The sequence below is a fragment of the Henckelia pumila genome, chromosome 4 (assembly GCF_033568475.1).
Source record: "Henckelia pumila isolate YLH828 chromosome 4, ASM3356847v2, whole genome shotgun sequence".
Classification (NCBI taxonomy): domain Eukaryota; kingdom Viridiplantae; phylum Streptophyta; class Magnoliopsida; order Lamiales; family Gesneriaceae; genus Henckelia; species Henckelia pumila.
Genome location: NC_133123.1, coordinates 115,779,658 through 115,798,550, shown reverse-complemented (window position 1 = coordinate 115,798,550; position 18,893 = coordinate 115,779,658).

Here is an 18,893-nt window from a genome sequence, read left to right as displayed (position 1 = left end):
ATTGGGTTAATATGCATGAGTTATGTGTACTCACAGGTAAGTCACTCCTATTTTCATCTGTAATATTGTGCCAAATAAAACACCTATGGATTCGAATGAAAAACTGTGTGAGGACAATGTTGTAGGCTGTGTTGACAACACTGGATACTGCAAGATTACTGGTTGTATTTTGTGTTTGAATGTTAGTCATCTTGATGTTATGCTCAGTATGTGTTTATGTGCAAGTTTTTATTGTGATAATTCAAGAGAAATTGACATTTTCAAAGATCCCATCTTGACACTCTCGCACAAAACACGTTGACATTGGAAATCACTTGATTCAAGATTTAGTAGAGAAAGGTGTGATCCGAATGGATTTTGTTGGAACTAATAACCAACTGGCAGTTATATTCACAAATATTTTAGATTTAGAGAGATTTTCAAATCTTTGGAGTTCTATCAACATGTTTGCATTAAAATCATTTGTTGGTATTGTCGCCGGTGTTACAACATCATAGACAACACTGTTATTTTTCTTTTCATGCATGTTTAGGATTTTAAGCATTTTGCATTCACTTTGTGATGTGTAGTGTTTTAATCTCTGTTACAGTGATTCGACTAATGCAAAGTTTTTCAGCAAATTTTTTATTGAAACACACTGGCCCTTGAAAATCGAACTCTGACTAAACCACAAAGTAGTTGAGGGATGTACATGTATTCCATGTTCTTGTCCCATGTGAAAGGTGGTTTCGCAAATTCAGTTTTCAGCTTTTTAATAAGTTTGATGACCAATGTCATATATAAAAACTTTGTAAATCATCAGAGGAAAATGAAAAAAGCTACCTAATTGAGTCCAATGAAGACTTTTCTTTTAGTGTGAAGGCTACCACTTCTGGAAATTTTTTGAAATCAAGGGTAATCAAGTGTGTAAATCTCAAATAATTTTTGAAAAACTATGGTGTTGTTGATGATATTGTCAATACGAGAGACAACACTACACTTGTGAAGATATCATGTGCATGTGGTTGCATTTTATTTTTATGTTACATTCTGTTTTTAGGCATAAAATAAGACATGCATATGCATTCAAAATTGTGAATATTTTATGTTCAGTGTTTGAGGTTCTAAACAAACAAAATTTGGTGAAATACTCTATTTACTGAAAATTGAATTTTTGTGATTGACAATGATTGAGTGGAGTTGAGCCGATGTGGAGTTACTCATGGGAATATTTGGCTGCTATTAATCTCGGATTATCATATTTGGGTTGGTTTTTATTTTCTTAAATTCATAAGTTTTACCCATTAGATTTGTTCTTGTTGATAACTTTTTGCATGGATCGTTTAGAAGGTGAAAGGTTGATAATGGAATTATTTTTTTAAATGAATGATTTTTTCACCCCATATTTTGCACAAAATTGATTAACATCACATTTATTGTTTTGTGTTGTTCAATTTGCTCTCTAACTCCCTGCTCAATATTTTTTTTACTGGACGCATTGATGATGTTGCTCCTTGTGCTATAGCATCGAAAGGTTCCTACCCTCGTCTATGGGATTCTGGAATCACATGGTTTTACTTGAAACATTATGAGTCTTTGTCTCTGGTTGGTGAAGAATTGAAGCTTGCTTATATTTTGCAAAAATGAAAGAGGAATGTAGACCTAACTTGGTCTGCATTAGGTGTTGAGTCGTGTGTTGCCAACACGATATGTCAACACTGGTGAAGCAATGCGCTACACTGCTCCCGTCACTCATTGTGTACTATGAAGCCTTACTGGCTGAGTATTGTTTGTTATTTGGACTGAAAGTTTCTGGACAAAAAGGGGGAGTGGTGACAAAGACAAATACTGCAAGTACTTTTGGAGCATATGAAATTGATGAAACCGAATAATCGTAATATGGATTTGTTTTTCTTATTGGTTTTCTTGTTTGCTCTGATTATTGATATAAGTGTTTTGCTCTGAAGTCTTATTTTCTTACATGATAAGTTGCATAAGTTCTTAGATATGCTTTTCTGCTACTTGTTGCTCTAATCTATTGAGTGTTGAGAGTAAGTGTTGCCAACATTACTCCACAACACTTAGTGCTGATGTGATTAAATTCAGGATGAGCATTAGTTATCTAACTCAGGGGAGTTATTTGCACTTGTGTGTTTTGTCCATAAAGGCAAAAAGGGGGAATTTGAAAGAACGTGTATATCACATTATTCTCTAATTGAGAATTTTAGAATTTTGCCTTTCTTTGACATGTGTATATATTGATCTCATGAGTTTAAATTAATCTTATCATATTTATCTTATCGTGTATATTTTAGATGAATAACTTATCTCTTATTAAAAGAAATGAGTTATATCTTATCAAGTCTGTTGATCAAATATTTTATCCTAACAACTTTTGTGTTTGAATTTTTTGGTCGAATTTCTAAAAAGATCTATTTAAGAAGACTATCCTACAGAACGAGAGGGAGGGAAACGAAGCGAGATCAACACAGAGACAAAAGTTTTGAATATATTTGAGAGTTGATCGAGATTTTTTTTCTGAAGAAACTTTATTTTCGATCCTTGCCAAATAACCGTGTTGCCGTTAAGTGTTGGAAACACTTGAAGAATCACGCGAGTGAAGTGTTGATTCGAAAGTGGTTCCTTGGTTTTTGTTTTTCGGCACATGCGTTAAACATCATATTGGTTTTTCTATTCTAGTTTCTACTAGTTTTTATGATGTTCTTTATTTTCTCAATTTGTTGAGAAAAGTAGGTTTTCATATATGTTCACTAGTAGGTTTTTGTAAACTGGTTTGTTTTTCTAGTGATCATTTTGTCATGAGGCACCGCACAAGTATTAATTACTTGTGCATAAATATCTGTGTTGTTTATTTTATGTTTAATTATTTCTCTGCATAAGTGTTTTTTTAAGTGTTGACAATACAAAAATAACACTACCTTTGAAATTTTATATCTGGTATTTCTGTAATTGAGACGTCAAATCCTTTCACAGTTCAACTTAGTAGTGATGTTATGTCATTCTTTGTCAAGAAATCTGGCAAGTTCATGAGAAATAATCACAAGAATTTCCAGAACACAAACATATCTATATTACAACGAAAAAAGCCTACCAATGATGATCAAGCTATAACTGTGGTAATAAAGGACACTTCATAGCTGAATGCACAAAACCAAAGAAGGACGAAAGGAAGACATCTCACAAAAAGATATCTAGAGAAGAAAGAAACAACTTCAGAAGAAAGAAGGAGCAAAACACACTGATAGCTGAAGAAAGTAACAACAAATGGGCTGAGTCAGATACAGAGTCATCATGTTCAGAAACTTCTTCAAGTGAAGTGATGATGAAGCAATCAAATGTTTGATGGTAGGAGATGATTTAGAAATACCAGATGATGGCGAGGTATTTGATTTTATTTTGGATGAATTACTAGAGAAGACCTTATCACTACTTTAATTGAAATGGTAATTGAGTATCGAAGATTATCTCATGAGTTTGAGGAAGTCAAAGCAAATGGAAAGAGCACAACAGATAAATCAGAACAAATGGACTGATCTACCGAGTCTTTTGAATCAGACAGTCTAAAGGATCAAATAAATATGTTAATGACCGAAAACACAAACATGAGAAGTGAACTCCAAGTTGTTCTATCTGATAATCAAAGGTTGACAAACTTAGTAAACGTACACTTGGAACAAGTCTTCCGTTTCATTGCATAAACTGACTGGAATGCAGAAGAAAGTTAATGATAAAACTAGCCTAGGCTTCAACATGAATGACATTGGTTCATCTGAAACAAATACTTAGTCGTGTCTAGACAAGAACAATTCAAAATATATGAAATTTGTCAGATCCAGTATGATATATGAACATGAAGTTCCTGTTAGACCTCCAATAATTCAACAGAGCAAATTTTTTCATAAAGGTTTGGGATATGTTGAACCTAAAAGTTCACAGTCTAGAATGACTAAGACCAGACCAGATAGGCTTTGATATGGTCAAACCAGACATAATTTTATGACGGTAAAACATATACCATATTTCAAAAACAAGCCTACTCAAAAGAAGTATTGGAAACCTAACATGAAGAATAAGTCTGACGGTTATACTAGGCACACACAACATAATGCACGAAAGATATCAGCTAGATCACTTACTCTTGGGGATTTGTAAAATGGAAAATCTATAAAGATAATTCAAGTATGGATTCCCAAGGGATTAATCCATTTTGGACCAAGTAGGTATGGGTACCAAAGTTATTTTTATCTTTGGTTTCAGGATAAGAGAAGTGAGTTGTTAAATCAATCAGTCTGGTACTTGTACAGTGGATGTTCAAGATATATGACTGGAGAAATCAAGTTGCTATCTGAATTCTCACATGGTTCAGGACCCAAAATCATATTTGGAGATACTCAAAGGGTATTACTATGAGTAAGGGTAAGCTTATCCATGGTAACATTGTTATTAAAGATGTTCTATAAGTAGAAAATTTAAAATATAATTTGACTAGCATAAGTCAATTATGTGATTATAATTATTGTGTGGAATTTCATAAACATACTTTAACTGTTAAAGATCTATCTGGACTAACAATTATGACAGGTGACAAAAGTGGAAACACTTATCGAGTCAACTGGTCTACACAACCTAGTGACACCATTTGTCTGGTTGCCTCAAATATGAAGAAGAACTGGTTGTGTAACACCCGGTATTTTTAATACGTAAATTTGCATGCATAATTAGGAAATTTATTTATTTAAAATTTTAGAGTTATGGGTTAAATAATTATGTGAAATTATTTGTGCATGTTTTAAGTTATTTTTAAGCATTTAACCCATAATTAGTGATTTTCACGATTTATGGAAATTAATTGTTTTGATCGCGTAGACGGGACCGTGGACGGATGAGATGACAACTTTCTATCCAATTTATTTCATGAGCATTTTTAGAGCCCAAAAATATTATTTTGAGTTTTATTTCCTCAAAATTTTTAGTATTAAATTTTATATGATTTTAGGAGTCCATTTTTATTCAAAATAAGCCAAAATAATGACTTTTTATTATCTTTAAAATTACCTGAATTATTTATTTCGAGATTTTTAAATTAGTTATCAGATTTTAATTATTAGTTAGAGCTTTTATTATATATTTCATAATTAAAAATCCATATTAATATTTTATTATCCTAAAAACCTATTTTTAAATTAAAACCTTACCCTAAACCTACCCAACCCTCACGCCTCCAAGCTCTCAGCCGACATCTCCCCCTCTCCTTCATCTTCTTCATCGATCAGAAATCTCCAAGGCTCCATAGCCCATTTTCTTCGAAGTTTCAAGGTTGCTCGTCGTCCCGTCGTCCCGGATTCGTTCTACACGCTCCTATCTCTTCTTTTAACAGTGCAAGGCATGATTCTTTCTCTAATTTTTGTGCCATGTCAGTGCTTATGCATGTGTGTGTGTATGTATCATTTTTTTTTATTCAAGAAATTTCAGAAAAAAATTGAGAAGGGTTGAATGTATGCACTTGTTCACGTTTTTGGGAATCATGTTCACGTTTTTGGTTAAGGGGCGTGCATGGCTGCTGGTCAGGGCTATCAAGGGGTTCGTCGGGGTCCTTAGGCTAGCTTGGCTTGGTCGGTCATGGGCTAGATAGAGGCTTGGGCGAGCTGGTGCATGAAGTAGCCATGGGGTGAGCAGGTTAGGATTTCTGGAAGGAGGGTTCGGCCTTGGGCTAGGGTGAAGGGTTGAGGCCGAGCTAGGACAGGTTCGAACCGCCCAGACGTGGGCTACATCTGGGCGGCGGCGCTCCGGCCAGGGGCGGCCGGAGCAGGCCGGCAGCAGCCAAGGAGTGGCTGCTGCTCACGGCCGCAGCAGGAACTAGGAAGGGGCGACGGGTTTTAGGGTTTCAGTGGTGGTTCCGGGTCGGGTTGGTGGTCTGAGTCAAGTCAGTGGGTCTTGGGTTATGTTAGTTGGGTTCGGATCCGGGTTAAGTTAGTCGGGCTCGGATATTTTATTTTTAAGTTAATTGTTAAGTTAAAGTGTTTTAGTTGGGCTAAATAGATTAATTAAATTAATGGGCTACATTTAAATTTATTAATGGGCTTGAATAATTATTTTAAGTTAGCCTAATAATTTTTATGGGCTTGGGAGCCCATGAAAATTATTGGGCCAGTCTTTGGGCTTTCGGGCCCATTGGGCCAGAATAGGTGGTTTTTGGGCCAGGAATGTTTTAATGGGCTTGAATTTATTAATTGGGCCTAGAAATGTATTTTTGGGTTTAAGTGTATTAATGGGCCAGTCTCAGTGTTAATGGGCCAGAATTTAAGAAAAAGGGCTTGAGTGTTAGGGCCAGCAGTTCAGTACAACCCATGAGAAATTGCATGTGTCCTGAATATATATTTAATTATTTTTATGCATGGAAGTTATTTTTAATATTTATATGTTAGTATGAAATTAAATTAAATATATATGAAGGACACATATTTTATTTAAGTACATGCATTCATGAAATAATTTTTATGCATGATTTGATGTTTAAGGTTGAGCAAAAGAAAATAATTTTTATGTTGGAAGTTGAAGTAGTGTGACAATTTGAGGGGGATTTGTCCCCATATGTGAACTATTGAAGGGCAGTTTACTGCCAATTTAAGAGGTGATTCGTCGCCGCCACGTACGTTGGTTTACCACGCTGATCAGTATTTAATGTATGTATGGTTACACTATGGATACAACCTTTAGATGTTAGAAAATACTTTGCTCAACATTGTTTATGTATTATTATGATATTTAAGTTTAATTTAAGTTATGTTATGTCATGATATTCTTTTACGCATGCTCATTCATGTATATGTTATGTATTAGTATTAAAGTGATTTAAATTATTTTAAACCCTTGTTATGTTAGCATGTTGGGCCTCTAGGCTCACTACACTGATATGGTGCAGGTGAGTACGTAGAGGAGGACGTAGTACCCACCGGCGGCGAGGACCTATGAGCGGACATGCAGTAACCCCGTGACCGTTGTCTGAGTCTATGTCATGTTATGAATATTTTTATCAGTGTTATACATTTTATTTAAATATTTTCAGTGCATGCAAATTTTATTTATTCCGCTTATGTCAGTATTTTATTTGTCAGTATTCTATTAAATGTTAGACTCAGATATTTAATTTATTAAAGTTTGCATTTTTATTTAAGTTATTTATTTTTAAATCTATTTATTCTGTGCATATATGTATGGGCATGTATGTACATATTATTATTTAGTAAGTATAAAAAAAATAAAATTCCGCATATTTATTTATTTATATTTAGAGAGTTGGGGTCGTTTCAGTTGGTATCAAAGCACGGTCCTTGGAGGGGTCATTACTGCTATGCGAGCTCAGAAATCCACGCTACCGGTCTGTAAGTTTTAAGTGTTTATAGCATGATTTACTTTTAAGAATTTAAGTTAGCATTAATGTTAAAACACTTAGTTATGCATGGCGATTTACGTAAAGAAATATGTGGTGGTGCAGAATGCCTCCGAGACCTATGAACAAACGTGGGGAATCTCCACCTCCACCTCCACCTCCACCTCCGCAGAACCCACTTGCAGCATTGGAGCAGGCCAATGCTAATATGATGGCAGGGATTACTGCTCTGCTGGAGCAGCAGGCTACACGTCCTAGACTGTCTCACGAGGAGGACGTAGCTGAGCGGTTCCAGAAGAAGGGGCCGAAGGAGTTCACTGGTACCACCGATCCATTGGTGGCTGAGGGGTGGATTCGTTCTTTGGAGTCCATCTTTGCATACATGGGGATTACTGACGCCGACAGGGTGAACTGTGCAACGTATATGATGAGGGGAGATGCAGCTCTTTGGTGGGAGGGTGCTGCCAGGGGAGTACATCTTCCTACATTGACTTGGGTGGAGTTTAGGCGTATCTTCTACGCCAAGTATTTCACGGAGGATGTGCGCAGTCGCATGATCCAGGAGTTTATGAGTCTCCGACTGGGGGACAGGTCAGTGGTTGAGTATGTGAGACAGTTCGAGAGGGGATGTCATTTTGTGCCTCTGATTGCAGACAGTCCACCGGAGAAGATGAGGTAGTTTGTGGAGGGACTGAAGGCGGATATTAAGCATGACGTACGTATGATGGACGTCGCTACATATGAGGCGGCAGTTAGTAGAGCACTGAGGTCAGAGAAGGGTAGGAGAGAGATACAGCGAGAGCTGCAGGGGAAGAGACAGAATCAGTCTGGATTTCAGCGACCATCTTCGCAGCCTCCTGCAAAGAAGCAGCATACTGGGCCGTCTAAGGGCCCGAACCAGCAGTAGAGGCCACAACAGCCTAGGGGCAGGGCCCCTAATACTGGAGGTTTTCCTACTTGCCCGAAGTGTCAGAAGATGCATTTGGGACCTTGTCTTTTGGGAGCAGGAGTTTGTTTCCACTGTAGAGAGCCGGGGCACCAGATAGCTAGTTGCCCGAGGAAGAAGAACACTGCGGGTAGAGTGTTCGTTATGCAGGCAGAGGAAGCAGACCCAGACACCTCCTTGATCACCGGTATATCTTACCCCTAGTATTTTATAATTTCTTCCTTTGGTTAAGAATTTTGTTTTTCTTGTGAAATTGTTGTTATTTGGGTTACCTATCTGCATGTTAGAATAAGAAGCATGTTTGACTTGTGACTAGAATTAAGGGTTATTAGTGACTTATCTTTGGGGGAAAGTTTAGTAGTGGTATGAAATTGTTGGGATTCTTCTGCGTGCAGGGAGAATTTTAGTTGGAGGCAACTCTACGTTTGCGTTGCTAGATTCAGGGGCTATGCATTCGTTTATCTCCCTGGAGTTTATCAAACGGATAGGCATCACACCCGAGATTGTTGACAGTGGTTATGATGTCACTATGCCATCAGGACAGATTATTTCTACCTCTAGTGTCATTCGAGAACTGGAGTTGGAGCTTCAGGGGCACTCTATTCGCGCAGAAGTGGTGGTTTTGTCGTTGAGTGGATTTGATTTGATATTGGGTATGGACTGGTTGACAGTCAATGGAGCTTCGATTGATTTTCGTCGGAGGACAGTGTCAGTGAAACCGCCGGGAGGCGACCCGTTTACTTTTCATGCATCTCAGAGCAGTGATATTCCTCAGGTGATATCTCTTATTCAGGCGAGGAAGTTGTTGAAACGGGGTTGCCAAGGTTTTCTAGCAAGTATTGTCACGGCCTCAGAATCACCTAGCAGATCATTATCAGAGATAGAGGTGGTTCGTGACTTTCCGGACGTCTTCCCGGAGGATGTTGCAGGAATTCCACCAGTGAGAGATGTGGAGTTCAGCATCGACTTAGTGCCAGACACCGTGCCTATCTCTAAGGCACTATACAGACTTGCTCCTACAGAGATGAAAGAGTTGAAGGAGCAGATACAGGAATTATTAGAGAAAGGCTTTGTTCGTCCTAGCTTTTCTCCATGGGGAGCTCCAGTGTTATTTGTGAAGAAGAATGATGGTAGTATGAGACTGTGCATCGATTATCGAGAGCTCAACAGGGTCACAGTGAAGAATAAGTACCCACTACCGAGGATAGAGGACTTATTTGATCAGTTGCAGGGAGCTTCAGTGTTCTCCAAGATCGACCTGCGATCTGGTTATCATCAGCTGCGAGTTAGAGAGGCAGATGTGTCCAAGACTGCTTTTCGGACACGTTATGGGCATTACGAGTTCTTAGTGATGCCATTTGGGATGACCAATGCTCCAGCGATTTTCATGGATCTCATGAACCGGGTATTTCAGCCGTATCTTGATCAGTTCATCATAGTCTTCATTGATGATATCTTGATCTACTCTAGGAGCGTTGAGGAGCATAGGCAGCATCTACAGACAGCCTTGCAGACTTTGAGGGAGCATCGTTTGTATGCCAAGTTCAGCAAGTGCGAGTTTTGGCTCGAGCAGGTGGCATTTCTTGGCCACATTATTTCGAGAGATGGGATTGCAGTGGATCAGTCGAAGGTTGAGGCAGTGCAGAAATGGGGTATTCCGAAGAATGCTTCGGAGATTCGCAGTTTCTTGGGTTTGGCAGGATACTATAGGAAGTTAATCAAGGGTTTTTCCTCTATTGCAGTACCCTTGACTTCCTTAACCAAGAAGAACGCGAAGTTTATTTGGAGTTCAGACTGTCAGAGGAGCTTCGATCAGCTGAAGGAAGCACTCACTACTGCACCGGTTTTAGCGATGGCAGTACCACACAAGGAGTTAGTGGTGTACACCGATGCGTCTAAGCTAGGTTTAGGCGCAGTACTTATGCAGTGTGGTAAGGTTATTGCTTATGCATCGAGGCAGTTGAAGATTCATGAGCAGAACTACCCGACACATGACTTGGAGTTAGCGGCAGTGGTCTTCGCTTTGAAAATCTGGAGGCACTATCTGTATGGAGAGAAGTGCAAGATTTTCACGGATCACAAGAGTCTCAAGTACTTCTTCACTCAGAAGGAGTTGAACATGAGGCAACGGAGATGGTTGGAGTTGGTGAAGGATTATGACTGTGACATTAGCTACCATCCAGGTAAAGCTAATGTAGTAGTCGATGCTTTGAGTCGGAAGTCATCAATGGTATCGTGTTTGTCAGCGCAGTTACCACTGCAGAGTGAGATTCAGAGGTTTGAGTTGGAGATTTACTTGAGTGGTCATGCACCGAGCTTGTCAGTATTGACGGTGCAGCCGATTCTACGGGATCGGATCAGAGAGGGACAGCCTACTAATGAGGAGTTGCAGCGTTGGAGACAGAGAGATGAGGCCAAGGGTGGTCTTCTGTATACAGTTGTGGATGGCATTGTTCAGTACCGTGGTAGGATGTGGGTACCGAACTTCGATCAGTTGAGAGCTGAGATTCTAGCAGAGGCTCACACATCTCCGTACTCCATTCACCCCGGAAGTACAAAGATGTACCGAGATTTGCAGCTATTGTATTGGTGGCCCGGGATGAAGAGAGACATCGGGAGAGTTGTGTCAGAGTGCTTGACTTGTCAGCAGGTCAAGGCCGAGCATCAGTGTCCAGCAGGACTTCTTAGACCTCTTCCTATTCCGGAATGTAAATGGGATAATATTACGATGAACTTTGTAGTTGGCTTACCGAGGAGTGCCAGAGGTTGCACAGCTATTTGGGTGATCGTGGATAGACTCACCAAGTCAGCTCATTTCTTACCGGTGAGGACTACTTACTCGTTGACACAGTATGCAGAGCTTTACATCAAGGAGATTGTTAGACTGCATGGCATACTAGTGTCGATAGTATCAGACAGAGATCCGATATTTACGTCTGCGTTTTGGAAGAGTTTGCACACTGCATTGGGGACTAGACTTTTGTTCAGTACAGCGTTCCATCCCCAGACAGATGGTCAGTCTGAGAGAGTGATCCAGGTTCTCGAGGATCTACTGAGAGCTTGTGTCATCGACTTTCAGGGCTCGTGGGAGACTAGACTGCCATTAGTGGAGTTTACCTATAACAACAATTTTCAGTCGTCTATAGGTATGGCTCCTTATGCAGCATTGTACGGGAGGAGGTGCAGATCTCTTGTGCATTGGGATGAGGTCGGTGAGAGGATTTTACTTGGTCCTGAGATTGTGCAGCATACAGCTGATATTGTGACATAGATTCGGGATCGCATGAGGACTGCTCAGAGTCGTCAGAAGAGTTATGCAGATACTCGACGACGAGATTTGGAGTTTGCTGTAGGTGATCACGTATTCCTGAAGGTGTCACCTATGAAGGGAGTAGTGCGATTTGGCCGGAGAAGCAAGCTTAATCCGAGATATATAGGGCCATTCGAGATCTTGGAGAGAGTTGGCACGTTGGCCTACCGTCTAGCTCTACCACCAGGGCTAGCGGCAGTGCACAATGTATTCCATGTATCCATGCTTCAGAGATACATCTCGAACCCGTCACATGTGTTGGATTTTGAGCCTCTTCAGTTGACACCGGAGTTAGCATTTGAGGAGGGGCCTATACGGATTTTGGCTAGGGAGGAGCGCAGATTGAGGACGCGGGTCATACCGATGGTCAGAGTCCAGTGGCTGAATCACTCGGAGGAGGAAGCTACTTGGGAGACCGAGGCAGACATGAGAACTCGCTACCCGGAGTTGTTCGGGTAAGTACTTTAATTTTGAGGACGAAATCCAATTTAAGGGGGGGGAGAATTGTAACACCCGATATTTTTAATACGTAAATTCGCATGCATAATTAGGAAATTTATTTATTTAAAATTTTAGAGTTATGGGTTAAATAATTATGTGAAATTATTTGTGCATGTTTTAAGTTATTTTTAAGCATTTAACCCATAATTAGTGATTTTCACGATTTATGAAAATTAATTGTTTTGATCGCGTAGACGGGACCGTGGACGGACAAGATGACAACTTTCTATCCAATTTATTTCATGAGCATTTTTAGAGCCCAAAAAAATTATATTGAGTTTTATTTCCTCAAAATTTTTAGTATTTAATTTTATATGATTTTAGGAGTCCATTTTTATTCAAAATAAGCCAAAATAATGACTTTTTATTATCTTTAAAATCCCCTTAATTATTTATTTCGAGATTTTTAAATTAGTTATCAGATTTTAATTATTAGTTAGAGCTTTTATTATATATTTCATAATTAAAAATCCATATTAATATTTTATTATCCTAAAAACCTATTTTTAAATTAAAACCTTACCCTAAACCTACCCAACCCTCACGCCTCCAAGCTCTCAGCCGACATCTCCCCCTCTCCTTCATCTTCTTCATCGATCAGAAATCTCCAAGGCTCCATAGCCGATTTTCTTCGAAGTTTCAAGGTTGCTCGTCGTCCCGTCGTCCCGGATTCGTTCTACACGCTCCTATCTCTTCTTTTAACGGTGCAAGGCATGATTCTTTCTCTAATTTTTGTGCCATGTCAGTGCTTATGCGTGTGTGTGTATGTATGTATCGTTTTTTTTTATTCAAGAATTTTAGAAAAAAAAAATCGAGAAGGGTTGAATGTATGCACTTGTTCACGTTTTTGGGAATCATGTTCACGTTTTTGGTTAAGGGGCGTGCATGGCTACTGGTCAGGGCTGTCAAGGGGTTTGTTGGGGTCCTTAGGCTAGCTTGGCTCGGTCGGTCATGGGCTAGATAGAGGCTTGGGCGAGCTGGTGCATGAAGTAGCCATGGGGTGCGCAGGTTAGGGTTTCTGGAAGGAGGGTTCGGCCTTGGGCTAGGGTGAAGGGTTGAGGCCGAGCTAGGGCAGGTTCGAACCGCCCAGACGTGGGCTACGTCTGGGCTGCGGCGCTCCGGCCAGGGGCGGCCGGAGCAGGCCGGCAGCAGCCAAGGAGTGGCTGCTGCTCACTGCCGCAGCAGGAACTAGGAAGGGGCGACGGGTTTTAGGGTTTCAATGGTGGGTCCGGGTCGGGTTGGTTGTCCGGGTCAAGTCAGTGGGTCTTGGGTTATGTTAGTTGGGTCCGGGTCCGGGTTAAGTTAGTCGGGCTCGGGTATTTTATTTTTAAGTTAATTATTAAGTTAAAGTGTTTTAGTTGGGCTAAATAGATTAATTAAATTAATGGGCTAAATTTATTAATGGGCTTGAATAATTATTTTAAGTTAGCCTAATAATTTTTATGGGTTTGGGAGCCCATGAAAATTATTGGGCCATTCTTTGGGCTTTCGGGCCCATTGGGCCAGAATAGGTGGTTTTTGGGCCAGGAATGTTTTAATGGGCTTGAATTTATTAATTGGGCCTAGAAATGTATTTTTGGGTTTAAGTGTATTAATGGGCCAGTCTCAGTGTTAATGGGCCAGAATTTAAGAAAAAGGGTTTGAGTGTTAGGGCCAGCAGTTCAGTACAAACCATGAGAAATTGCATGTGTCCTGAATATATATTTAATTATTTTTATGCATGGAAGTTATTTTTAATATTTATATGTTAGTATGAAATTAAAGTAAATATATATGAAGGACACACATTTTATTTAAGTACATGCATTCATGAAATAATTTTTATGCATGATTTGATGTTTAAGGTTGAGCAAAAGAAAATAATTTTTATGTTGGAAGTTGAAGTAGTGTGACAATTTGAGGGGGATTCGTCCCCATGTGTGAACTATTGAAGGGCAGTTTACTGCCAATTTAAGAGGTGATTCGTCACCGCCACGTACGTTGGTTTACCACGCTGATCAGTATTTAATATATGTATGGTTACACTATGGATACAACCTTTCGATGTTAGAAAATACTTTGCTCAACATTGTTTATGTATTATTATGATATTTAAGTTTAATTTAAGTTATGTTATGTCATGATATTCTTTTAGGCATGCTCATTCATGTATATGTTATGTATTATCATTAAAGTGATTTAAATTATTTTAAACCCTTGTTATGTTAGCATGTTGGGCCTCTAGGCTCACTACACTGATATGGTGCAGGTGAGTACGTAGAGGAGGACGTAGTACCCACCGGCGGCGAGGACCTATGAGCGGACATGCAGTAACCCCGTGACTGTTGTTGAGTCTATGTCATGTTATGAATATTTTTATCAGTGTTATACATTTTATTTAAATATTTTCAGTTCATGCAAATTTTATTTATTCCGCTTATGTCAGTATTTTATTTGTCAGTATTCTATTAAATGTTAGACTCAGATATTTAATTTATTAAAGTTTGCATTTTAATTTAAGTTATTTATTTTTAAATCTATTTATTTTGTGCATATATGTATGGGCATGTATGTACATATTATTATTTAGTAAGTATAAAAAAAAAAAAAAATTCCGCATATTTATTTATTTATATTTAGAGAGTTAGGGTCGTTTCAGGTTGTGGCACAAAAGATTAAATCATTTGAAATTAAAAGTTATTGCCAATCTGAGCAAAAATGATTTGGTTACTGGTCTGCCTAAGATTGAGTTTTCAAAAGATAGATCTACACTGCTTGCCAGCTAAGTAAGAAAGTCAGATCAACTTTCAAAAACAAGGGTAGTAACTCTTCTTCCAGAAGTTTGAATTACTGAACATGGATCTTTTTGGTCCGATACCTATAATGTGCTTAGGGAGAATGAAGTACACCTTGGTTATTGTTGATGGTTTTTCAAGATTTACTTGGGTGATTTTTCTCAAATAAAAAGACCAAACTGCCACCCAATTGATCAAAATTTTTCAACGATTTCAAAATGAAAAATCTCAAAATATTGACAAAATTCGAAGCGATAGAGGAACTGAGTTTTCAAATCAAACTCTGTCTACTTATTTGAAAAATCATGGGATCAAGCATGAGTTTTCTGCAGCTAGAACACCTCAACAAAATGGTGTTGCAAAAAGGAGAAATCGTACTCTTAAAGAAACTTCTAGAACAATGCTTAGTGTCTCTGACATTTCTTAAAAATTTTGGGCAGAAGCTGTAAATACAACATATTATACTCAGAACAGATCAATGATTAGTAAAAAACATAGAAAAACCCCTTATGAGATCTGGTATGGAAAGGTTCCTATGATATCATATTTCAAAATCTTTGGATGTCGATGTTTTATACATAACAATGGTAAGACTCATCTGACTGCACTGGATGCCAGATTGGACTCTGGTCTGTTTCTTGGATATTTAACTGTTAGCAAGGCTTATAGAGTGTTCAATACTAAAACACTAACAGTTGAAGTATCAATTCATGTCGTATTTGATGAAACAAATAGTACTAACGAATCTTCAAGAATACAGAGGATGATGAAGAAATTCAGATTAGAAGAAACAGAGAAACTCCTTGTGAACCAGAACATCCCGCTAAGACAGTTGTGTTTGAAGAAAATCATCAACCAGAGATATCAGAAGAAAATTTGCATAATGATGATATTGCTCCTGATCCAGAACAAACAGAGGATCCAGTTCAACCAGATCAACCTAATCTAATCGATCAACTTGGACCAAATTACAAATGGACCAAGACTCATCCACCAAGTTTGGTAATAGGTAATCCATCTGCACATTTGAGAACCAGAGGTCAGATGATTAATGAGTTTATACATGCTGCTTTCATTTCTCAATTAGAGACTAATAAAATAGAAGAAGATTTGACTGATAGTAACTGGATAAATGCTATGCATGAAGAAATTAATCAAATTGAGCGTAATTTAGTTTGTCACTTAGTACTTACACATTCTGATTAATCTGTGATAGGAACTCGATGGGTATTTAGAAACAAACTCAATGAGGATGACATTGTTGTTAGAAACATGGCCAGATTAGTAGCACAAGGTTACAGACAAGAAAAGGGCATAAACTTTGATGAAACATTTTCACCAGTAGCAAGACTTGAGGCTATCAAAATATTTCTTGCTTATGTTGCTTTCAAAGATTTTAAAATATTTCAGATGGATGCCAAAAGTGTCTTTCTAAATAGTCGGTTGCAAGAGGAAGTGTATGTTGAACAACCCACTGTCTTTCTAAAGCCCTTTATGGGTTGAAACAAGAACCAAGGGCCTGGTATGACACTCTGTCCCAATTTCTCATTGATCATGGATTTATCATTGGGACTGTTGATAAACCTTTATTTAAGTTTACTAAAGGTGATCATACATTATTAGTACAGATTTATGTAGATATTATCTTTGGGTCAACTAACTTCAAACTTAGTGAGAAATTTTCTTAGCTAATGCAAGAAAAATTTGAAATGAGCATGATGTGAGAGTTAACATTCTTTCTGGGATTGCAAGTCAGACAGATGGACAAGGGTATATTGTGACGCCTAAAATCCAATGTAATAAATCGCGTGAATTAATTTAATAAATATTAGGATTTTTATTTTTAAGTTTAATTGATTTAAATTCTTTATCTGGATTATGTGCTATTAAAATATTTTATTATTCGATTAAATGATTTTATTTTACTAATTATTTAATTAATTTTTTTAATTGTTTAAGTTTATCTGTCTAAATAATTTTATTGTACAAGTTAAATTGTGTTAATATTTTAAAGGTTTAGGTTTTGCTTATTAAAATGATTTTTGATTTTAATGGTTTAGTTTATTCTTTTAAATGATTTTAATTTTTTAGCTTATTTGGTTAAATTTTTTCGAGTGTCCAATTTATTTATTTTAATTAGCCTTAGTTTAGAGGTTAGTTATTTTAAATTATTTTAAATGTCCAAATTATTTATTTAAATATTTTTAATTGTCCAAATAATTTTAAAGATTTTTACATCCGTTTGTGTATTTATTTAAATTGAATTTTAAACGTTAGCATAGTTTGTTTAAATTATTTTAAATCGCTTTTCTTGATAGTTAAATATTTTGCTCGTTGTCGTGACATCGAAATATTTAAAGTGTTTAAATTCTTGGATTTTTTTAAGCTTGTATTTTAATTAGTGCAATTTAAATTTCCTAAATCCTAGTTCCTAAGTTTAGGTAGTGTTTTAGAGGTGTGTAGTATTTTCCTTTTTATTTAATAGACCCTCATACACTCAATTTAAATTATATAACCCTAATCCCCAATTTATACTCTAAAAACACACACACACTACCTCCCCAAACACACACACACACACCGCACGATACAAACCAAGAAAGTCCCCTGCTTCATCTCCTTCAAAGAAATCCATCGCCCTTCTTCACTTAAGCTCCCATTTTTCATTTCTTCTCCGACAATCGTTCCATAGCTAGCTGGTCGTGATTCTTCCCTAGCTCGATTATACCTCAAGCGAGCAACCCCATTTTTCTTTTCCAGCTCGATCGGCCTTTTAACTCTTAGAGCTCTTGTTCTTCGATTTTTGAAGCTTTAGGCAAGGATATGATTTATTGTTTCTCCATGTAGTTTATTATATATTGTGGGTTGCATTTCATAACATTGTTTCGAAAATTTTTCCCTGCCCTGTGCGAAGACTTCGTGGATGCCCTGCTCTCGGCTTTTAATTTTTTTTTTTATTGTTGGAAAAATTTCGTATATTATCCTTGATGATTATTGATGCCATGATTTTGGGTTGTTGAAGTTTGAAGTGAGTTCATGTTTTGGATTCAAAATTTCCAGAAGTTCTTTTAAAGCATGGTTCGAACACTTTTAAGAAATGTACTTGATTTGTGTTCGATTTATTTGTTTTGCTGTTTGTGTTTATTTGGTTGGTGATTTAGGAGTTACCATGGATGATTTGTAGTTCACATGGTAGCGACTAGGATGACTCGAAATGTGGCATGAGCAGATTTCTGAGAGTGAAGGGGGCTGTTCGGAAGCCGTTTTAAAGCAGGGTCTGAAATCGGGTTTTTGGTTAAGCGCTCGGGTTCGGAAATGGTCTAGAATGTTGGGAATACGTTGGATCAAGCGGAAATCAATTCGGTTAATTTTAGGTCGAGTTTTAGATTTTTAGTGGATAAGACGCATAAATGTAATTGAGAATAAGTGGCTGCTGTCCGGAAACCACTCTTTTGAAAAATGATCGCTTAGGAAATAAATTCCGAGGATGACTTCCCTACTTAGTTCTAAGTGTCGTGGAGTCGTGGTTTCAAGCGGAATCCTTTTTGGTTAAGAAACGAGCAAATTATAAATTTTTCGGGCTAACCGCTTAGGTTAGTCGTAAGTGCAAATTATGGGTTAAATCTTCCATCCTTTGGTTTAGTTCCTAAATCACCATCCTGATCATCCATGTGTGAGTCATATGCATGATTATTGATTAGCATATACATGTACGTCATATTTACATATGCATGCTAAGTCTCAAATTTAATAAAGGAAAGAAATATTTTTGAACGAAGTGAGATGGTTGTGACTACATATTCATGTGTTCGTGTGGGGCTGAAAGATGTTTTGGCCTCCCTTACCAATTCATTATGAGTTTCCTTATCTTAGCATGTGTTCGTGTGGGGCCGGAGCTATTCTGGTCTCCCTTACCAATAGGGCAAGTACGGGTTGGGTTTCATCTCGACCTCCTTGCGGCATTGTGCACTA